The sequence below is a fragment of the Stenella coeruleoalba genome, assembly GCF_951394435.1.
Source record: "Stenella coeruleoalba genome assembly, chromosome: 3".
In the NCBI taxonomy this organism is placed as follows: domain Eukaryota; kingdom Metazoa; phylum Chordata; class Mammalia; order Artiodactyla; family Delphinidae; genus Stenella; species Stenella coeruleoalba.
Window position 1 is genome coordinate 82,860,534 of NC_137148.1, and position 24,212 is coordinate 82,884,745.

General features: G+C 36.2%; 1 protein-coding gene across 14 annotated transcripts in view; it reads left to right on the forward strand.

Annotated features, from left to right (window-relative positions):
• PAM (peptidylglycine alpha-amidating monooxygenase) overlaps window positions 1–24,212 on the forward strand; it is a 280,663-nt gene that overhangs the window by 22,441 nt on the left and 234,010 nt on the right. For 12 of the 14 annotated variants that reach the window (XM_079916801.1, XM_079916795.1, XM_079916804.1 and 9 more), the window contains exon 2: window positions 18,522–18,629. The exons of the other annotated variants lie outside the window; for them this stretch is intronic. The gene's annotated coding sequence lies outside the window, so the exon portion shown is untranslated. The remainder of the gene's footprint in view (window positions 1–18,521; window positions 18,630–24,212) is intronic. 14 annotated transcript variants of the gene reach the window in all.

Consider the following 24,212-nt stretch of genomic DNA (forward strand, 5'->3'; position numbering starts at 1 on the left):
AGAATGATGAGCAACTCTTGGAGAAGTTCCAAATCAAACAAAATAACCATCTTCTCTTGATTTACACAATTTCATTTCTAAACATAGAAGTTTTAAAACCGTGCAAAAAATTCTCTGTGTTTGTATGCAAAATGGAATTAGATTCTAGGCTTAGGTAATCATAAACAAGTTTATCATCTGTGTGGCTCATGGGATGTTTGAAAGTTGAGTAGAATGTGGTACAGTGCTTCATTCTCAACATCAGCACTTTAAACATTTTGAATTAGGGAATTCTTTGTTGTGGGGTCTGTCCTTTGCAGTGGAGGATGTTTAGCAGCTTCTCTGGCTTCTACTCATTTGGTGCCAGTGCACTCACCTAGTTGTGATAGCCAAAAATGACTTCAGACATTACCACATGTCTCCTGGGGGGTAAACTTGCCCAGATTGAGAAACACCACTCTGAGGTCTTTACCAGCTCCAAAAATGTGAATTTAGGATACTGTAATATTCATTAATATGCATAAAAACATTGCATACCACACTAATAGGTATTATTAATTTTTCTGCCAGGCTCTGCTAGTAATGGACACTTTTGCTAATTCTTCATTCTTGTTTTTCTGGCCGTTTAACATTGGAATTATTTTACTGTCTGGCTTTGGAGGGGTGGGAAGTATGTACAGCATAGGATGGTAAATTTTGTAGTATGAGAGTGTAGGGAATGAAAATTTCAAGAAAAACTGCCCCGGGAAGGCCCTTTTATACTTATAAAGTAGGAGTTCACCAAATTCCTTTTTGACAAGTTTGACATTAATGTTAAAGGTTACAAAATCAGAATTCTAGGTGTGCAAGAAATATTAGAAATTCAATGGGTCCCTTCTCATTTTACAGATGAGAAAAGCAGTAAATGCTAAAGTACAGTCACAGCTTAACTGTGAACCAGGACTTTAATCCATGTCTTGGGCACCCCGCCCCGTACATTACGAAGCCTCTCAACCAGGTATTTGTAAAATAGTTTTAGCTTTCTGCAAGCACCGACTCTTGATAGGAAATAAAAGACAAAATAACGGTTTTCTTTAAAATCTTGGTCTCCATTATGTATGCCAGGAAAAATAAGTGAGATGGGTAGCTATTATATAGTGGGTCTTGCATTCATAGATTGAACCCAGAAATGTTTTTAATACTAATGTAATAACAATACTTTTGTGGTGCTTTGGTGGACTAGGCATTGTTCTACGAACTGTACCTTTTAATGCTTACAACAACTGTATTAAATAGACGCTGTTATTATCATCCACCTTATGTGGGCGAGGTACCAAGAGTCTAAGAAACTTGCTGAAGGTCATAGAGTTCATAAGTGGCTGAGCTGGGCTCTGAAGCCATGCAGTCTGTTGCCCATGTCCATGCTCTTGTCTGCTACCTAGTCTGCTCTAGTATACTTGCTTTAAGCCTTAAGCATTGAACTGATGAAGGACAGATTGCTGTTATAGCTTGCTTGTGAAATTGACATTCTTAAGAGCTAAACATTTGGAGAATTTCAAACCTGAACTCTTTCAGAGGACATTATATTTTCTTCAAAGATTAAATCATTCTTCACTGTTCTCCAACATTTATACCAAAGGTGAACTTGCTCCTTATGGATATAAGAGCTTCTTTCATCTTGTCCATATCTGAAGCACAGTAAAGCAGAACCTCTGGCATGAAGTTCGTAGCAAGGAACCAGGATCTGAAAGGAAAGGATATTATATAAAGTCATTTTCCTTGTTTGTTTTACCGTTCTTTATTCCCCCTGAGGAAGGAGAGAAGATTTTGAAATCCTTTATTGCACAATGAGTTTGAAGTAGACCCAAATAATATATATGATTGAAAGCTATAAAGAAGAAAGAAAAAAAATCCAGCCCTTATTTTAGCAAGACACTTGAAGGAAAAACATCTATATTTATTGAGAAGTGGATGCAAACCTTTCACACATAATATTTAAAAATGAAAATAGCATCACAGGGTTTAGAAATATTTCCAAAGTCAATATTAGGTTTTTAAATTTCAGGTAGGAGAAAAGGCAGAATCAATTAAGTTCTGTATTGCCCAGCGCTTGCTCTCTGTCTCTGATTTTATATTTTACTGGTGATATTGGCACAGGCAACACATTGGCTTCTTTTTTCCACTTAACTCTTATTTTTAAGAAATTGTGCTCTTGTGAAAAATGTTTCTTTTTTAAGTTTTCTTTCTTTCTGTTATTCTCATCATATTGTTTGGTTGTATCTGAAACTCTAATGGGTCTCCATTTCCAAGTTTTTATTTCCTAGTTGGCAGTACCATTTTTACACCTCGCAGATGGAGACTTGGCAGGAAAGTTGTACATCAGGGTGTGTTTGTGTGGGGGGTGTGAGGGCAGGGAAGGATGATGCTCAAATAAAAAGCAAGAAAGTTTTTCATTCAGTATAATCTTAGCCGATGACATTTATTACTCAGTTCATCCATTTGCCTTATGAAATGAATATTTAAATCTGTTGTCATGATCAGGATTGGTTACACATTTTGTAGGGCCCAGTTTGAATTGAAAATGTGGGTAGGCCTGCCAGATTTAGAAAATGAAAATAGAAGACACCTGGTTAAATCTGGCTTTATTTCAGCTTTATTGAGGTATAATTGACAAATAAAAATTGTATGTTTAAGGTCTATAACTTGATGTTTTCCTGTATGTATACGTTGTGAAATCATTACCACTGTCAAGTTAATTAGCATATCCGCCACCACATTTGGTTACCATTTTTCATGTGTGGTGAGAACACTTACCTACCCTCTTAGCAAATTTTGAGTATATAATACTGTCTGCAAACCATAATTACCTGGAGGATTGAAAAGAAAAAACCAAACCTGTGCCTGTATGTATTGATAATTGGTTTGGGGTGTGGCAGGGTATTTTATACAACTTCCCCAAGTAATTTTAATGCACAACATCAGTTGAGAAGCTAAAGTGTGTTCTCTGGCTCAGTAGCATTAGCACCACTTAGGAACTTGTAGGAAATGCCGATTCTTGAGCCCCCTCCCAGTCCTATTGAATTGGAAAGTTGGAGATATCCCCCCAGCAATCTGTGTTTGTTTTAACAAGCCCTAACGTACTTTAAAGTTTGGAACCTTTGTGATAAACAACTGGAAACTGTTAAAAGCTTCTAAAAAATTGTGTTTTAAAAGATAATTCTGCTAGATATGTGGGGAACTTAAGGAACAAACCAGAGGATAAGGCAACCTGTTAGAAGCTGCTATCGTTATAGGATCGTGGGTGTGGGAAGATGGGGCTAAGAACCAGAGCAGTGAATAGAGGAATGAAGGGAGGTGATAGATGAGGAGATATTTCAGAGACAGAATTGGTGGAATTTTGTGACTGAATGATTGCATTGAGGTTGAAGGACAGAACTTGGTCAAAGAAAGTATACGTTTCTTTCTGAGTGGATTAAGCCATGTTATTAAATAAGGCAGGAATATCTTTAGAAAGTGTAAGCTTGGGGAAGTGATAAAAGTATTGAACATGAGGTGCCCTAAAGCATTCAGGAGATGTCTTGCCTAGTTGAAAATTTGGTTCTAGAACTTTGAAAGCAAATGGAGATGGGGGTATGGCATTGGGAATTCTCACTATGGTATTTACATGTTAAAACCATTCATTCTAATGGTTATATATGCACTAAATAATTTATTTTTAAACATGTCCACTTCATTTCAGATTGAGCCAAAGGTGATGAATTTCAAAGTCTATAATCTCTTATATTTGGATCATTTATATGAAGTTATTTGTAGTAATTAATAGAATCTGTAGAATACGTTAGCAAAATTATAATAAAAGAAAAGTTACATTTTATAAACTTACTTTACATTCTTGTGTCAAGTGTACACCAAACATTAATTTTCAGAGAAAGAATTGAAATGGAAAAAACAAGAATAAATCTCTCACTGCAACTGTTAAAGGAGGGAGTTTTTATGTCATGATTAAGCCTGTTGGTTCTGGAGCCAGCTGAGTTCCATTCACTTAGAGGAGGTCTGACTTGGGACACGTTACTTAAACTCCATGTGCTTTGGTTTCCTCATCTACAAAATGGCTAACTTGATATTACCCATGTTACAGGGTTTTTTTGTAAGCATTGAATGAGTAAATACCTGTAAAAGTACTTTGAAAAGTGGTTAGCATTTAGTTAGTAATCTGTAAATGTAAGCTCTTATTAATATTGGAAACAATTTTTCTCAGTCTCTACTTAGTCTTATTTTCTAAATTGTTGCTATTGATAGTTTCTGAGTCTTTCTTATGTTATTTTTGTCAGCTTTATGAACTTCTGAACATTGAAGGGAAAGATTACAAACCAGCAGATTTCTAGGAATTAAATTCTGAATCATTTATGGAGAAAATGTAGATATGTACCAAAAACATATAGAAGTTTCTAAACATATAGAAATTAAAATGTTCGTTTTAATTTAGACACGTTCTGGATTTTTGGCTTAAAGTTGAGGGTTAGGAGGAACTGGGCTCCAAATTCTTTACGATTTTAAATCGTGTTTCATTAATCCTCATTCTGAGCATAGTCAGTAGCAAGTCAATAATTTACTCTGAACAGGAATAAGTAAATTATTACTCTTTTGATGCATAGTGTAAAGGTCAAGAATATATCGTAACAGTTTCTGTGTCAAAAATTATATAAAGGAAAGCTACCAAGCAACGTGTGATTATAATTAGTAATAACAATGGTAATTCCCACAGGATACATTTGACCCTTACAGTACAATGAGAAGAAGGCAGTGCCTCTGGCAGCATCTGAGATTTGTAAATTAAGGCTGTTCCTCACCACTCTTGAATTATAATGATCTGAATTTCATTTAAAATCTTCCCTTAGTTTAGAAATCATTATGCTGGTGTAAAGGCCAAGGAGAAATGCTTCATCTTTAACATTTTTCTTATCCTCCTCAAAGTAGTGGTACAATCCACATTTTTCAACCTATTTCAATAGGGGTTGGGAACTGGCAGCAGAGGGATAGATGTAATTCAGGTTACCATGTCTAGGCCCTGTCAGATCCACAGAACTCTTGTAACTTGGGCATATGTCCAGGCAGGTTCTAAATATATCTAACACTCTCCTGTGCTACTTGGAGTTTTTGTGTTCTGGGAATGGTCCACATTTGGGACACACTTCCTACGGTCAGAAAAAGATATTGAAAATATGCCACTTTATGGTACAAGTGTCTAACATCAGCTCTGACAAGACCCCAATCAGCTTTTCTCCTGGAAGGAAACTGTTGTGCAACTCTCATCAAGGAAATCCATATTTCATGATATGGATGGGGGCCAGTAGCAATTTTAGAGGTGTGGGTCCCTTAGTGAATGAATGCAAATGTCGGGCTTTACATAGATAAATATTAATATTGGGTATTCTCATAAATACTGGGTATTTCCAGTATCTATTTGTAGCTCCCCATCTAAGAAATTGGAATTCTCTAAGTCATGATTTAGCATGTATAGTAAGTGCATATATCAGGATTTATTAACTGATACATATATATAGACATTTCAACTATATATAGATAGATAGATATAACTATATATAGATAGTTGCTACTATCATCATTGGCAGTAGGCAAAATAGATACATTAGCTTTTGGTTTAAGAACTAAAATTATATCACATCTGTGAAAAATCTTTTGCTCTTTCTCACTATAAAAATACTTGAGGGTTTGCTGTGCACCTGAAACTATCACAACATTGTTAATCAGCTATACTCCACTATAAAATAAAAAATTAAAAAAAAATACTTGAGGTAAGTCCTATTTCAGTTAATTTGTACTTCCACAGCTCTGATTGACTTCAAACAAATCACTGGACCCTAGTAACAGAAATCATATGTTTGATGTCTTAGATGAGAAATGAACAGATACGAAGTAATTTTCTTTTATAATTTAATCACATAATTCAGCCTAAATTGTTAACAAAATGTGGAAATTTATGTATTAAAGATAAAAATTTATAATAAGAAACCGCCCACATACTTTACTTAAAGGGTAATTACCCTTCATATACTCCATAACTCACTAGCTTTGATGAAGGTGGCAGTGAGTTATTATGGTCTTTACTTTGTCAGAAAAACTTTAATAACTTCATCATGCCACTGGTGTCATAAAGTTATGGATTGCATGCAAGGCATAATAACTTTTTCTTTTTGATAGGAACTACATTTCTCTTTTCAAGTGGTCAGTAATTCACAGTTAGGGATTCAAAAATGGTGGCTTTGCATCTATAGATGATTTCTCTACTCACAACAGCAATGAAATGCCTTATTGATATTTACATACTTTTAAAAAACTACTCATATATTAGTGTGAGTGGAATCCTTCATATGAATTTTAAAAAATAAGGTGGAATTCTTTTGTAACACGACTGAGTAACAGATGATAATATCTGCATTATGGGCTGTGTTACGTCTGGTTTTTATGATGGTATGAAATCAGATATTGTGTTGAGAGAGGCTCATAATTTTATCTGAAACATACAGCTTTGTTTTATTTCATTTGGCTGGAATTCTTCCAATTAAGTAACTTCTAACAGAAAACTTGAGAGCATTGTGGTGGCATTATTAAAACAAGTATGTGTTAATCAGGATGTGCGAGATAAGAATGTGTGAATAGCTGGAGGGGAACATATCAGCTACAAGAACATAATGGTTTGGTGGTTAAGTGCCCTGATGGTTGACACTCAGGGGCAGAGGCTAGAAGGTGTGGGGAAACAGGAAGAATATTTATAGACGACATTACTGAAGGGCGATGCGCTTTGCTAGAGGGAAGTTGGCTAACACTGGAATTATTGGGAGATTCACCTTCAAGTCATAGGTATGAAAAGTATTTTTATTTTTAACTTGGGCCTTTGAAGCATACAATGAAATAAAACAGCTGTTTTGCTGCTAAAAATTCAGTCTAGAGACTGAATTTGATGATATTGATTTTTAAAAACTCAAGAAACACGTTTATTGAAAGTTGGTACTTTTAAAAGCAAAACTTATCTAGCAATTCCACTTCTATACTTCTGGGTATATTCTCAAACAATTTGGAAGCAAGTACTTGAATGGGTATTTGTACACCAATTTTCATAGCAGCGATATTCACAAAAGCCAAAAGGTGTAAATAACCCAAATGTCCATCCACGGTTGAATGGATAAACAAAGTGTGGTATATACAGACAGTGAACTATTACTAAGTATTAAGAAGGAATGAAATTCTGACACATGCTACGACATGGATGAATCTTGAAGACATTGTGCTAAGCGAAATAAGCCAGACACAAAAGGACAAATATTGCATGATCCCGCTTACACGAGGTACCTGGAGTGGTCAACTTCATAAAGATAGAAAATAAAATGGTGGTTGCCAAGGGTGGGTGGGTGGGGGTGGAGGATGGGGAAAGTTGTTTAATGGGTACAGAGTTTTAGTTTTAGAAGATGAAAAAGTTCTGAAGATGGGTGGTGGTGATGGTTGCATGACAGTGTGAATGTATTTAATTCAACTGAACTGTACACCTAAAAATGGTTAAAAAGGTACATTTATGTTATGTATATTTTATTGCACTAAAGAAAACAAAGCTTACTAAAATGGTAATATAAAGTAATAAAATGCTTCCAGTTAGAGAACAAACTAATGAGACAAATATAAGGGTTAGCTAACTACTCATATTCATAAATATTCAGTAGTCATCATTAGACTAAATTTGGGAAAAACACATTTTCCTTATCTTGTATATGATCTGGGGAATGATTTGCCCATATTTAAAAATATTGTCTTTCAGTACTTGACATAACTCTTGGAGCATGGAAGATGCTCAATAAATATTTGTTGATTGATATTTGTTTATTCAGGAAATTATAGTTATAGCATCATGTGCAAAATAATCAGCTTAACTGTAACTCGGTAAGCTTACTTATAAGCTCAGTGAACAGGTAGCAAATATAACCTTTAAAATACAGGCAATCAAAAATGTAGTATAGATATACTAGATTATGGGAACTAATGTATCTTAGTTATTATAAAATATGCCACGAATTTTTGTTGTTGATATAAAAGCAATATTGATGTGATCTCAAGAAATGAGCAGTTATTTGCCTGAAAGACTGCCTCTAGGATAGCTAGTGCTATTATCCCCGTTTTATAGCTGTACAAAGATCATGGTGGATCTCATGGCCATCTTCATGCTTATTTTACTAAGACAGTAGCTTCTTTTTTTTTAATATTTTATTTTTATTTATTTATTTTTTTATCTTTTTGGCTGCACCCCCGTGGCATGTGGGATCTTAGTGCCTTGACCAGGGATTGAACACATGCCCCCCTGCGTTGGAAGCATGGAGTCTTAACCACTGGACCGCCAGGGAAGTCCCAGACAGTAGCTTCTTCATCTAACCCTCTGGTTCTTATGAGGATAATTTGACTCTTATCCTGGAATCCAAGTGGTGGTGTGGAAAACCTATCTAAACAGTGTGGTATTAGGTTACCTAACGCTGTTTCAGTTGGCTGCTTTTGCCAGGCGGAGAAGTGATGCCACTCTCTTCATTTCTGTGGACAGAGTCTATTTTAAGCCTCTTATAGGAACATTATTTTCATTATTCTGAACAGCGTTATTCTAGTTATCAGAAACTGAGTATCACTTGTAAAAGAGGTTATACAGTTTTATTTTTGTGAGTAACTATGTTTTCCCCCCATTGTTTCTTGAATTATATTTGTTCATTATGGAATATTGGCTAATGTAAAAAAAAGCTCTGTCGTATTTTAAAAATTACCCATTATTGGGAGTTCCCTGGTGGTCCAGTGGTTAGAATTCTGGGCTTTCGCTGCTGTGGCCCGGGTTCAATCCCTGGTCGGGGAACTGAGGTTCCACAAGCCATGTGGTGCAGCCAAAAAAAAAAAAAATTACCCATTATTTTACCACACAGAGATAGGCACTGATACCATTTGTTTGTGTGCCAGCAGTTCTACTGTTCTGTCCATGCATATGTGCACACACATTAACAAACAGAGACACAAAACTGGGAGACATAAAATTAGGATTGTAATGATTATTCTATTTTATAACCTGCATATTTTTTCACTGAGCATTAAATAGTAACATTTGCTCATATCCCTAAATATTCTTTCACAGCTGCCTTCTAAGTAGCTGTATTTCCTTTGATTTTATGCCTGCACCAATCCTCTATTACTAGGATTTTAGAATATTCTTCTTTTTTTGCTATTATAAATGACCCTATGATGAAAATACTTTTAGATTAATCTTTTCCCTATCTCTATTTTTTAAGAATAAATCTCTAGGATAAAAATTAAGTAAAAAGATATGAACATTTACATTAATCTTTTCCCTATCTCTTTATTTTTTAAGAATAAATCTCTAGGATAAAAATTAAGTAAAAAGATATGAACATTTTCAAAGGCGTTTGATATATGTGTGTCAAGTTGTCCTGCACAGAAAGACTGTGCAGGTTTATACTTTTCTAGTGGTCTGTATCAGAACACCCATTGCCCATCCCAGAATTAGGGCTTTTGTTAACACCAATTTGAGAAGTGGAGAACTGTAATCATTTATTTTAATTTGCATTGGTGGTGAGCATTTGTATATGATTTTTTAGCATATGTATTTCTTCATGTCATGGTTACTCTGATGTGTTCCTTTTTTCTATTTGTGAGATGTATTTATGTGTTAAAGACATTAACCTGGCTGTATGTAGTTTCTTTTGCAACTGCTTTTTCCCCAGTGGATTTTTCTGTTTTCAACATTTTGCCAAGTATTACCAAGGAAAAAAACAAACAAACAAAAAAACCAACAGAAACCTTTGAGATAGATTACTTAACTCTATTTGGGGTTTGTTTCTGAATACAAGATAGATAAGGTAAATTACCTTCCTCCAACCTCAGGTGAGAAAAACTTACCCTGTCAATTAGTTGTAAAGCATTCAGTTTTATGATCCGTAACCAGATAACTTGTCTCTAGGGTTTTATCTAGGATATGCTAGGCGTTTCTCTCGAAGGAAAGTGTAGCTGTAGTGAACAGTTCCATTTGGGTGTGCTCCATTAAACCAAGTATTGCTGAAACTCAGCAGCAGTTGACATTTTTACTGAGCAATATGCAAACATTGAGAGAAGTTTTCCCCATCCTAATAAGGAAGATAATAAGAAATTGATTATTGAGTATTTCTTACAGCAAAGTATTTGAGCAACTCTCTGGCCCTTTTTTCCATGAATGAAGATTACAACCATTTGCTGTTTTGGAGTTATAGTTTATATTTATACATAGTATTATGGAATTCAGGAAATTCACTTCAGATATATCAAAGTTAACATTGATGTGTGTATATATGTGGGTTTGTGTTTATGTTAAAACATATGGGAGGTGGCACAAGTAATGCCAAAATCATTGAGAAAAACATTAAAGGTAAATGAAATCTTTATTGTCATAAATTACTCTCCAATTCAATAGTGATAAAAGGCATGTGAAGAGACTATAAGGTTACTTTCAAGAATTTACCAAGTTCCAGGAAATGAATGTATTTGTATAAAAGACACCTGACAAATGCACAAGCCTTTTTATCTGTTTACCAAACAATTGATTATTAAGATCTCTTGGCTTGCATAAGCTTTCAAAAACAATATGATACATGGTCACCCATTTGCCATTGACTGGCATTATGAAGAGTTGGAAGGGGGCAGTATACTAACATAATTTTATGGCAAATTTAGTAATTTGAAATCTCTTTTAAATACACTTGAGGTGCTCCCTATCTAAAGGAGCTCTACAAACCATAATTTTGTCAAGTGAAGAATTTGTAGCACGTAATTACCATTGGTTCATTCTTCGTGCAAATCAGAATACAGGTTCACAGTTTTTGAGGCTTATGGTAATCTCATACTGGCTGATAGTTTGATTGTGAGTAGGAAATATGCTTTCTTTAGCCATCTTAGATAAAAAAAGGTAACACAAAAGTCTCCAGTAGCAGATAAGAGTTCTGCCAAGTCGAGTTTAGCTTTAATCAAGTAACATGGAGATAATTTTTTTTGTCTCTAAAAAAAAATCTCCCCTTTGGCATCATGGTCGGTTAGGAGTCTTGATCCTCATAGGAACAGAATACATACATTTTTTTCTTTCTACACTAAAATAATGTCTTAGATCTATTTTTCCTTTCTTCCTCTTAAAATTATTTAAGGTAACTTACCTGAACTTGTGAATTTTTTCTAGAACACCTGCTTCTTTGCTTTTAAAATTCCTAGAAAAAACACATAGATACATATTTAAATATATATGAAGTGTCTAGGTGTTTCTGATTTTAATGCTTAAATCAAAAGCTTTTTGTAAATGGAAATTTAAAAAATTGTGAAACTATTGGAAAATCTTTTAAAAAGTTGGTTAGTGCAGTATTTTAAGTATGTTATATACATATATATTAATATACTTCAATATATTAAGTACATAAGTAGTGGTTTTATTTTAAAGCTCATTTTATTTAAGTAATATAGTAATATCCTTCCTCATTTAAAAAACTGAACTAGTAAAAGATTTTAAAAGAATTTTGAAAATATTAGATGAATTAAGTAATTATAGGAACACTTTTATCCTAGATTTATATACAAAATTAATTTATCAATTTTGTAAAGTGATTAGAGTTAGAGCAGATAATTTTTACATTTTGAACTTAAAACTTAAAAATTCAGCAATATGTGAAACATATTGAATGTGTTGTATTATATTTACCTGAGAATTTCTGCCTTAACAATTTAAAGACCCATTTCTTTCTTTTTTAAAATTCATTAAAAATATTCATATACTCACTGATCTCTAGGGGAACTTTAACTAAAATTCATTACTTATTTAATACTTTTGAATTTTTTTTCCCCATTTTTATTTATTTTTTAATTTTATTTATTTTTTGGTTTCCTTTTTTTTTAAGCATCTTTATTGGAGTATAATTGCTTTACAATGGTGTGTTTCTGCTTTGTAACAAAGTGAATCAGCTATACATATATATATATATATATATATATATATATATATATATATATATATATATATATATATATATATATATATATATCTCCCCATATTCAGAATGTACATGAAGTGGTTTATTTATCCTTGGCCAGTTACCACTTGAGACTCTATTTTGTAAAGCTAATTTAAATGATCATTTAAACATGAATTACTGTTACTGGTTTTCTTCTATTTCTGGTGTATTGAGGGTCATGCAGCCCTATGATGACCGGGTAACATGGAGGTGAGAGGGGGAGGCAAGACATCATCTCAGTGAAGGTCAGGAAGGGTCAGCCTGGAGCGGAGGTGTGATTTGGGCAGGTGGAAATGAATGTTTTCCTGGAATGAATTGGCAGAAGTAGATTCTTATTGATTTAGATACATTTCTGACCAACTGAAGGGAGGAATTATTCAACCCAGGGTTGAATAAAGCATTTCAAGCATTTTGTAAGAAGTGATTAAATCAGGGAAGCTTCCTGTTTTAAAATCAGAGAGAAGATATCAATGTAGACTTTTAGGAAAAGTTTAATTTTTGTAGAGAACTGAAGACATTTTGATGAAATATGAAATTTAGTAAAATTTACAATTTCCCCACCCAAAAATTGAATGTATAATATTTTTTTACTCTTCAACTATTTATTCCATAATCAGTTACTGTAGGGGATAGAAACCCAATTGTATACAAGTTAAAAGCAAAAAAAAAAAAAAAATTAAAGATTGTTAGCTTTAAAAATACATATCTATTGATCACGTAAAATGTAAATATAAACATTCTGCCCTTATCATTTTGCTTGATAATCATGTGCTTCAAAATCTGGCACCATCCTTCATGGGGTTCACAAGTCCTATTTCCATTGTGTTGTTTATTTAGGTTATGTAGCTTTTCTCAAAATTAAACAAGTGTTTAGCTGGTTCCTTCAAACATTGACAAAAGAAGATACAGAAAAGTGGTTGGAGAGGGAGAAGAGTTATCCTGCCCAGATACTTTCCCTGTTTCCTCTTTTCTGCTGCTTTCTTTCTGCTGCTTTCTTTCTCTTCACATACTTGGATAAAACTCAGAACTAATTGAGATTTTTGGGGGAACCAAGTGAGACAAGGAGAAAAGTTTACAACTGCTGTCTGACCCCTAGTACTAGTGACACTCAGTTTTTTGAGTACCACTTGCAGTTTCAGAGTGCTTATCAGAGCCACTCTTGCTGCCTTACTTTGTGTGTACAAATTACTGTTAGTGTTGCTACTATCTGTTTTGTATCAGGCCTGCTAGCTAATTTCCTTGTTTATTAGCTAAGTAATTTTCTTAATGGCTATCCTTTTGACAAACGAAGAAATCTTAGCTGCTCTGAGAAGGAAAACTGAGTTTGAAAAATCATGGTGAAAGGGATAAGGAACATCTGTATTCATGCTGCCGCTATGTTGTTGATACGGGAGAAAATCTGGTGACTGACCTTGATTCTTGACCGAAGTCCCAAAAATACGCATAATTTGGCCTTTACCCATAAGACAAATAGCAACAGTCTCCAGTTAAAGCAGGGATTCAATTTCCTTTGGGTTGGGTGTGGAAAAGGGAATCTTTTCCAACCTTATTATCAGCGGGATTAGTGAATTTTTTTCAGAAATATTTTAGATACTCCATTTCAACAGAAGCATTTTGTTTGAATTCATATTTTATTAACCAGGAGTTATTTTGTTTAATTTATACTTGGAGATTTAGAGGCCTGCAGTATTGTTTTTAAGGGAGAAATGTCTTTTTATTACATAATCAAACAAAATCCAAATACCCAATGGTGTCAACAAAAAACTCCTGTGATCTGATGATAGATTTTGGAATAGGGCCCCTGGAAGAGACAGTGGCACTATATTGGGGAGCCAGTTCAAGATTTCTATAAATAGGTTTAGGTTGGCTGAAGTCCATGAGAGGTGGAACCTCTAGAACTAATCGTCTGTTACCCCACTGACCCTTCAGGAGATCAGTCATCAGGAGTTGCCCTGGATCCATGTTAGGAACCAGGTTTATAGGTGAATAGTCTAGGGCTCTTATAGACCCATCTCTGCCCCTACAGCCTGTGAATATAAATCTGACATGGCACCAAAATGTGTATTTATCCACCAGATGTTATCTCAGAGCTTGGGCAGTGAGATTGGGTGTTTGCAGTTCCACACAGCAGAAATCCATCTTTTAAGTAAGGCAAGAAAATTTGAGCTTCCTAGGTTTTAAGTAGGAGTCACCTTTGCTCTTGAAAACTGGGTTACGATTAAGTTACCTTTTTATTTTTGTTTATTAAGCACCATAGTCAGCCAGCTAAGATTAGAGAAAATAGTGAAAGAGAAAGCATTTCTCCATCCTATCATTGACTCCCCTTGTACTTTTGCCTTTTTCAGTTTCTTTCCCTTGGTTTCCTCATCCTATTTGGGACCTCACATTCTATAAACTATGTCTCCCTCATTGAGAAGTAGCCACCTGCTATCTGTATAACTATGAGCAAATTACTTAACCTCTTGGTGCCTTGGTTTCCTTACTTGTAAGATGGCAATAGGATATTATCTACATCATAAAGTTGTTATGAGGATTAAATGCATTAAGATGTGTCAAGCACTTAGCTCCGTACCTGGTTGTACAAAGTGCCAAGTGGCCAATTAGCTAATAATTGCTAATAGAATCTATTAGCAGAAAAACCATAGAAAACCATAGACTTCAGTGCCAAGTTTCAAAATGTTAAATAACATAGACTTGTGAATTCTTTTTAATGTCCAGTAGGACAGGGGCTCCTGTTTTGCTTCTTCTGCCCAAATAGATTTGTAGAATGTCTTAAAGATACAAGAGGACTGTTGGGTCAGTCCCCAGAAGACTGTTGAATAGTGAGAATATCCTAAGTGTCCGAGGAATCATATTGAGTCTGTTACTTTTATTGGAAAAGGAGAGTATAATAACCATACAGTGTTGAGGTGGTTGGTTATTTTATGTAGTCATTTCTCTCATAGCAGACACAGTACTTTGTTTATCTAAGGTGAGTGTTCTAAATTATATGACCATTATTAAATCTATGTTCACATTAATTTCTGACATGGTGAGTATATTTCTTTTTGAGGCATCACATTTTTAAACATTTAGAATATAACCTCACCCATTTTACTTTGAGATTACTGTATGTGAAATAATTTTGAAGGACATATTATTTCCTAGTATGAATTTTCAGTAGGTGGCTAATGGCTTTTGACCTGCTGTAGCAGCATACAGAACTGAATGTCAGACAGAGTACTTTTTAAAAGCTGCGTTTTTGTTTTGCATAATGAAGCACAGTAATTCTTTTTGAGATTGCCTTGAATATTTTTCCAAGTAGTTATTGATGGAGACATGTCAGTTTGGTAAGAGAGAGAAGAGAAAATTGTGATGTTCCAGCATTTAGGTTTGAAGACTGTTTAAATGTATTCAGATTGGTAAATACAAGTATTTTAATAAATAATATCAGATGTAATAAATTTATAAGTTAAAAGCCACACGAAGTACGTGGTGTCAACTTTCCACCTTTCCCATATCTTTGGACCATTGTTATGAAAAATCACACATTTTAATCCACTCACTTTTCTCCTTAGTAATTTCCATTTTCTTTTGAAACTTACACAGTATATTCCATGGCCTATTTTCATACAACCTTTAAGAATTATACATACCGAATAATAATTCTCAAATGTCGTGTGAAAGTAGACCATGGCATGCACTATATAAGTGACAGATTGGTTAGAGTTCGAAGGTTAGCGATTTTAGGTCATTGTCAAGGTTAGTTTCAAATCAAGTATTGGCACAAGTTTTTGTGCAATCACAGTCTTTGCAGTCATGTGCCACATAGTTTATACATTGAGTAATGCTCTGATTTATACTTAGTTGAATTTTTGAGGTGAAGATGTGTGTGCAGTTTGGTTAATGCCTAAAGTCCTTGTGGAGTGATGACTGTGAGAAAATGACAATATGAAGAGTTATATTTCCCGTACTGAACATATTAGAGCTGGCATTTTGCCACTGAACCATATGATGAGGGAGGAACATTGTTCGTATGCTTTGCATTTAAGGCTTAATTTCTGAGGCTGAGTTCTAATTTATTTATTCCCTTAGGTAATTACTGGTTTTTCGAGATGCAAAAGAAATATATTATTGGAATTTTTTAAATGGTTAAACTTGTATCATAGATGTCCTTTCTTTAAATTTAGGCACTAAAAATTCTCACACATCAAAGTAGCTTGTGATTCTCATTTGTGGCTAGAGAGTTAACCATCTTTCAATAATGCTTTCAAGTTAGCTTTTCTTCTTTTTTTCTTAACCCAGCATGGGTTCATGAATAAAACTAAACACTGTGATAGATATAGTGTATTATTGCTCTTGCCTATGGCTCTTGCTAATAAAAATTCAAATTCTGGTTAGTTTGCTGGAATCAAATCAAGGTAGTATATGGCATGCTATTCTCCTGTTATGAGGCCCTCTCGTAGAAAATAGATGGGAGGGAAAGAAAGCATGGGGTGGAGGGAAAGGACAAAGCAATTCAGGGTTAAATATATTTTGGCTTTTCTGCCTATGTCGTGGTAAGTCTGTAAGCTGTACAAGAGTTTTTACTTCTTATTGCCTTGGAATCCTATTATAATAAAATTCCTATTCCTTAGGACTAAGCTCCAAAAAATTCCTATTCTTTAGTCAAAGTATATGAATATGTTGTTGTGTGGGTGAGGTAACAATAACAACAGTGGCACTAACTTAATTTGCTAGTGTAGGTATGTGTTTTTTAATTAATTAATTAATTATTATTATTATTATTTGGCTGCATTGGGTCTTCATTGCTGCGCGCAGACTTTCTCTAGTTGTGACGAGCGGGGGCTACTCTTTGTTGTGGTGCGCGGGCTTCTCATTGCGGTGGCTTCTCGTTGCAGAGCACAGGCTCTAGGCGCGCAGCCTCCAGTTGTTGCAGCACGCGGGCTCAGTAGTTGTGGCTCGTGGGCTCTAGAGAGCAGGCTCAGTAGTTGTGGCACACGGGCTTAGTTGCTCCACAGCATGTGGGATCTTCCCGGACCAGGGATCAAACCCATGTCCCCTGCATTGGCAGGTGGATTCTTAACCAGTGTGTCACCAGGGAAGTCCCTATGTGTGTGTTTCTAAATACAGCTAGATGAGACGCCTGTCAGCTGAAAAATAGGATAGGTGATGAATAATAGGTAGGTGATTGCTAAAATAATTTGGAATTCTGACATTGCTAAAATTGTCAGCTTGCTTATAAGATGACCAAATCACTAAATCAAATAGGGTTTGGCATTTTAACGAATAAGATGTTTTCCACCAACATCAATACAGGAAAGAATTGTGCCTGGATGCTTTCCTTCCGAATGAGACGTGAGAATTTAGAAACCAAAGAACATGCCGGAGCTAGAGTGATGACGGTACAAGATATTCCATCCTGGAGCCAGGCCCCATTGGGAGGACCCTTAAAGTGCAGTTGGGGGAATGCAAATAAGGAGCGTGTTTAGCAAAATTACACATGTATATGACAGTAGGTAGGAATATGGTCTTAGGAGTTAGAGACACCCAAATTTGGTTCTCAGTTTTAACTATTGGAAGGCTGGTCACTTTGGGCAAATAAGTTATTCTCTCTGAGCCTCAAATTTCTTAACTATAAAATAGGGATAGTGATGGTATCTAATTCACATTATTATTCTGAGAAATAATTACCAAAATTAAAAAATTTTAAAACCTATAGTGAACAAGAACTGCCAATTCCAAAGCCTTGGAAATCTGTTACATTTATATATTTTGCAAGTAATGAGACACATTGTTACACAGGCCGTAGCTGGCCTCAGAATCCTGCTCAACTCAGAACAGCAGGAAGCTCCTACTATTTTGTAGAAGTTGGCACTCAACATAAAACGTCTTTGTTTTCCCTGAGCGAATCCAATGCTACCTGTCTTCCTTCTTTTTTTCTATTTTGCTGACAGTCTCCCTAATGCAAATATCAATTTACTTATTTGGAAAAGTGGGAATGGAGAGATTGGTTATCCATAATCATAATGTTCAGGCACTGTGGTGGGTGCTTTGCAGAAAATTGTGTTAAGTTACTCCCACATTTATATTTCCAGCTCTGTACCCCAAGCTCCGTTCATGAATTACCTTATTACTTGACTCCAGTTAACTGTCTAGTAGGTGTCTACCCTTACTGCTCACTGTTCACTGTCCTTCAGTTACACTGGGCTTCCTCATGTTCCTTGAACATCCTGAGCTCATTTCTGTCTTGGGACCTTTGTTCTTGCTGATCGCTATGCCTGGAAGGCTCTATCCTTTTATTTTGTGCATCTTACTCCTTCTCCTTGTTCAAATGCCATTTCTACTGAGACTGAGGTTTCTCTCTGACAACTCTGTCATTCTTCCATCTAGTCAGTTTTTTATCTTGTCATCCTATGATGTGTTTCTTCAGAGCCTTTTCCCATACGTATAAAATTACGTTATTCATTTAATTGTTTATTATTTTATCTCCCAACCCAGAATGCAAGCTCCTTGAGATCAGTGGCCTTGTATGGTTTACTCAACACTGTATTCCTGATACCTCAAACTGTGCCTGGCTCACAGGAGTGCTCTGAACAACCTTCAGAGGTATGATTATTCTTTCCTTAGTTTTATAGTTGAGAGAAGTGATGATCAGGGAGTTTAAGTAGCTTGCCCAAGATCACAGGGATTAGAGGTGGCAGAGCTGGGATTTAGACGCAATGCTGTGCTCTAATAACCTATGCCACGATGCCTTCCCTTCCTCAGTTGAAGGTCAGGAACGTCAGTGGGAGGCAGGGGGCTGTGTTGGTTCTTGGAGCTTCCTTTGAGTCCCAGGGCCAGCGGTTAATGTTTCTACAGCATTGTCAGACAAGAGCTGGTCCTGAGCACCTTATACTCTAGTATCCTTGGCTTATCTTCTCTTCCCTTTTCCTTTTTGACTCAGTGCCCAAGACACGCATGATTAATATTTTACAAGAATGCATTCAATCCTTTACTGCTTGGGAAAAACAGTGAAACACGAGATTTTAAAGAAGTTCCCGAAGGGCTAGAATCCATGAGTTTGAACCCATATGGAATCTTCCACCTGGCCAGGGTTCTTCCTTTTTATATACATGCTGTTTTTTGAGCATTTTTTACTTGGCAGTGGTTGCAGCTATAACTTTCTTTTTGTGAGTTTGTGCTAACAACACAGATAATGCTTTGGTCGTACTTGGCCCCTATTGACTAAAATAGTTCCACCTCTGTGCCTTTCTGCCCCATCACCCAACCCCCTTGCAAGATGCGGTGGTGAAGCTGGGCTATTTATATCGTTTTAACCAGATATACTATAGAATAAAACAGGCAGTTTTCAAATGTATATCATTAAAATGTATAAATGTGTTTCAGCTTTTTGGGGAAAGAAAAAAAAGAAAATTTATACCAGGACAGCTGATTAAAATGGGATAATCCACTGCATTTAATAAGTCACACCTAGCAGATTATAGAGGGAAGAGTTATTGGTGCTCTTTATTCTAGGACATTTGGTGTGCGTTGCTGCATTCGACCTTTTAGAAGCTGTTGACATCATTTGGGAACTGCCAGTAAACCTGCCTTAATCTGTTAAACAGGAGGAATCTTAGCATTGTGGAACTGACTGGTTGATTAATTTAAATCCAAACACACACAGTCCTGCCTGGATGCCCTTTGTGAGACCCTCACACAAAAGGATTTCATTCAGAGGCATTATAACCCACATCCTGCTGTCAGACCCTTTCAGCTCAGTTGGTCTTCTTAGGCCGCAGGCATCATCTTTAACCCCTCTTATGCTTCCTTTTTTTTCATGAAAACAATATCTGTGTTTGGATTCATACAAATGCTCTACATTTTCAGCAAAGTTCTTAATTTGTATCCCAGGGAAAAGGTATTTTAAAGTTCCACTAATTGAGAGACTAAAATGGGAACTTATCTTAAACTGGCTTCTTTAGAGAAACTACATTAGAACTTAATCCAGTGCTTCCTTTGGGAATTATAATCAAAATTAGAATCATGAAATGTTGAAGTAAATTCTTGGTATTAGAGTAAGCCATCATCTGTAATTCCTTTGACTTTTAGATTCAAAACATTGAAGGTTTTATAATCATTGTTTACTTTTGGGAAAACATCAAAGTTAATTGACTCATGGGTGAGTTCAGTGGTAGTATAAAGATCCTGAATGTTTAAATGAAAGCAAAGTTTAAATTCTTTAAGGATAAAACTTTGAATAATTTCAGTCTATTACAGGGACTAAGAAAAGTACCCATACATTGGGCACTCTGATGGGCTTGGTTGCAGAAGAGGGCAGATATTTGTGTGGGAGAAACAAAAGCATTGCCTTAGAATGCTTTCCTAGCACATAGAATGTTAGACTGGAAAAGATCAACACCCTCATTTTGAACAACAAAAAAACTAAGGTCCCCACTTAATTATTCAAGCTCTTACTTACTTGGCCAATTTCTGTTTCCTCATCACCCAATTATAGACTGTACTGGAATACAAATGAAGCCTTTCAAAGAAGGTGGTATAATTTGATTCTCTGTCGTTTTGTTCATTATTATTACTTGTAATAACTTTTTAATTGAGAGCTTTTGATGTGCCAGTACTTTATGCATTATCTTTATGCATTATCTTTTATAAAGATAATGCATAAAGTACCTCTGAAGGTTGTTCAGAACTAGTGTTCTTCTCTTTTTGAAAATGAAGATCTGATGTTTAGAAAAGTCAGGGATTTGCCCAGCATAGCTGAATCGTGAGGTAAGATACTTTTTTTTTTTTTTCCTTTGAGAAGGTAGACTTGTAGCTAGATATAGGGAGGAGAAACGGGTAGTAAGAAATGTTTCTCCCAAGCCTCAGGAGTTGCCTTGAGAATATTATGGTGATGTGAATGACTCTGCCATGGGTCACTGGTAAGGAAGAAAAATTAAGGCCATTCTGGCCTTAATTCTTCAGAAACAGTGGATTTGTTGTGAGGGGATATGAAAGCACCTCCTTTCTGGCCGTCATCAGAAGCAGTAGATGTCCAGGTGAGGAGCCTGTTGGGGAACCAGAGGACCTAGAAGATATGTGGTTCAAGAGAAATCATTGCATCATTTTGAGACTCTGTTTTTTATTTTCATTTCTAAAGGTGAAATTCCAATTTCTACCTTACCCTACCGCACTAGGTTGTTTCAGAGATTAAGTAAAATAATTTATTCTTTGGAAAATCAAAAAATCACTTTGGAAAATTAGGACACAATACATTTGTTTATTTATTCAATAAATATTTATCAAGTGAATGCCAAAGGCAAATCATAGGTGCTATATTGAGAATAGGAGGCAAATATAGACTTTGTCTCTACTTTTCAGAAGATTGAAGGGAGAGGGAAATAAGACGCAAGATAATAACTAGGTAGTAGAATGTTTTAAATGCAGTTAGCCAGGTGGAGAATACTGTGGAATTTCTGGGGTGGAACCAGTCCCTGATGGAGGAGGTAGATCTTGAAGGATGGTAGGATTTGGGCTGCCAGGGAGGAGACACAGGAGGAGTGTATGTGCGGGGTGGAATGAGGAGGTAGGTGTGGGATTCCAGGAAGAAGAGACAGTAAGAGCAAAGGCTTAGAGGAGGGGAGGTATGGGGACATATTAGTGTATCAGATTGTCTAATTGTCTGTAGCTGAAGGTGCCTGGAGGTAAGGTTGGCAAAGATGTGTTCACATGGAATCTGTGAACTCTGCACTTTATTCAGTGGTGCACAGGAGGAGCTTTTTAGGATTTTGAGTTTTGTGGTAATCTGGTCGAGGCCATGATTTATGAAGACTCATTAAGGACAAAGTGATACGAAGAATGATTAAAGAGGTGGGACAATGAAGTCAGGAAGACCATGGACCAGAGCGTTATGAGATGACTGATAGAGAAGATCTAAGCTAGAGGGGCAACTGTGGGGCTGGAGCAAGGAGAAGATACATCTGTGAAATTTGGCCACTGAGTGGGTTTGGCCAGTGATGAAGAGTTAGAACCCTTTTGCCGTTGGAAGTTAGTGTGATACTTTTTCATTAAATCAGTATGAATTTGTTTTATTTAACAAATTTAAGCTCATATGCTAATAATAAAATCCCATATACACTGTCATTTTTCAGTCCTTATACTATCTTTAATTGGAATTAGGAAAAGTGTTGTATTAAGACCAGAGGAGCCAAGAATGTTGCTTCTCTGGGCTGAGAGGAAGTTCAGCGTAAATCATGAGGCAAAGCTGGGTTAGAATTGAGGGTGTTTTGAAATCCCCACCCCTTCCTGAAATAGCTGGAATACTTCTCCCACTCAGTAGCTTGTAAAATTACCCACCACTATAAAACCTGACAACACCATATCCTGGTGCCTTTCTCACCTTCTGCGATGGCCCACACTCTGTCTGTGGAGTATGTTTCTCTAAATAAATCCACTTCTTACCTAAAAAAAAAAATAGAACGGAGGGTTTTTTGCCTTATCAGAAAGGTGGTTTCCAGGAGGGGGCACTGTAGCTGACTAGTCAAGGCTTTAGAAATTCTGGCCAAATATCCCCTCAGAAGTGGTGATTTAACTTACATTTGCTTTTGAATTGGCACTTGCCAACATGAATTTAGTTGAAGAAATAAGTTAAGCTCAGAGTCTCATTGAACCCTAAACTTCAATTTAATGATTAAGGTGGTTTGTAGATGAGATTTATAATACTTTCGACAGTCAAGGGGTGATTTCTTTGCTGTGTCTTTGTTTCCTGTGAAAGAGTATTTTACCTTCTAACTTTTGTTGTCTTTCAGTCTGAGATATTATAATATTGTTTGGATGTCTGTGAAGCCTTAAGATCCATTGGGAAATAAGAAGTGGATTTCTGACATTTAGGACAGATAAAAGGGGGTATACAGTTATCCAGAAAGAATATGTCAGAGCTTGGTGGAGCTAGTGCTGTTATGCGGTACTTTGTCCCAGCTCCCAGCTCTGTGCTGTGAGTGGCCTAATGTGGGTGTGTGCTTCACGGGCTTCTCTGTGCTATCCTTGGGAATCCAAGTAAAGGAGGTAGTTATCATTTAAGAAAGAGTTTATCATCTTCCCTAAGAAGGTGGGAATGAGATTGCATTGATCAAGAGGTTTAGTGGAGTGGCAAGAGGAAATAGAACACTCCTGAGAACGTGACACATTAAGCTGTTTTTGTAGCGTAAGAAGAGAATAAAAACTAAATAAAGCCTGGATTTAGGGAATGAACGTTGGAGATACGAGGCCCCTTTTCCCTAAAGCAAGCGTCTTTTTTTTTTTTTTTTTAGGGTAGGAGTTTATTAATTAATTAATTTATTTTTGCTGTGTTGGGTCTTCGTTTCTGTGCGAGGGCTTTCTCTAGTTGTGGCAAGCGAGGGCCACTCTTCATCGTGGAAGCAAGCATCTTTAACAGGACACAAAATCTGGCCACCTGGGGCCATTTGTCTCACGGACACTTGATTTCTATTCCTGCTGGTGGTCTTCCATATTCCCTTCAGCCTTCTGTAGTGGGCGGACATCTTTTGGTTTGGTCTTATTTTTGGATAGGCTATTTCTTTAATGATGTAGAGAATATTTAATTAAATTACATGTTTATAAGAAGAACCAGTACAATGAAAAGATCATATTGATTAACATAGACAATTTTAAAAAACAATTACAATATTAAGATCAAATTCAAGAACACTCAAAAGTAATTTTTGGTTAGCAGGCAGCCCAGTGGGTGAGTGCTGCAGCGCAGGAGCTGGTGACCTAGGGCATCCTGCTTAGCCTCAGCATTCAGCACATGAGGGACTTGGAGAGACTCTTTTCTAAACTCAACCTTTTTTTAAAAAAAACCCTAGCAGGGGGCTTCCCTGGTGGCGCAGTGGTTAAGAATCTGCCTACCAATGCAAGGGACACAGGTTTGAGCCCTGGCCCGGGAAGATCGCACATGCCATGGAGCAACTAAGCCTGTGCGCCACAACTACTGAGCCTGAGCTCTAGAGCCCGCAAGCCACAACTACTGAGCCCATGTGCCACAACTACTGAAGGCTACGCGCCTAGAGCCCGCGCTCTGCAGCAAGAGAAGCCACGACAATGAGAAGCCCGTGCACCGCAACAAAGAGTGGCCCCTGCTCACCCCAACTAGAGAAAGCCCGCACACAGCAACAAAGACCCAATGCAGCCAATAAATAAATAAAATTTATT